Consider the following 472-nt stretch of genomic DNA (forward strand, 5'->3'; position numbering starts at 1 on the left):
GGTTCCGGCCCAATGAAAACACTTACACAGTGGTTGGTTTCGTAGTAGCAGTTTTCACCACAAGCCTGGGCTTCTCAACAAACAAAACCAAACCAAAACACTCTGGGCATGTGCTGCACACCTGTCATCCAAGCTATTTGGGAGGCTGAGGCAGGAGGATTGCAAATTTGAGCCCAGCCTGAGCAATTTAGCAATTTACAGAGTCCTTGTCTCAAAATAAAAAATCAAAAGGGTTGAGGATATAGCTCAGTGTGAAGGCCCTGGGTTCCATCCCAGTACCACAAAAAACAAATCAAACCAAAAAAATAAAAGGGCCGGGTGTGGTGGCACATGCCTATAATCCCAGCACTTGGGAGGTTGAGGCAGGAGGATCATTGAGATTTCGAGACCAGCCTGGGCCACATAAGTGAGTTCAAGGCCAGTCTGAACTGCATATCGAGACTCTCTCAAAAAGACAATAAATAAATAAATA

This window comes from Chinchilla lanigera, unplaced genomic scaffold (genome assembly GCF_000276665.1).
Source record: "Chinchilla lanigera isolate Chin_1 unplaced genomic scaffold, ChiLan1.0 scaffold00094, whole genome shotgun sequence".
NCBI classification, from domain to species: Eukaryota; Metazoa; Chordata; class Mammalia; order Rodentia; family Chinchillidae; genus Chinchilla; species Chinchilla lanigera.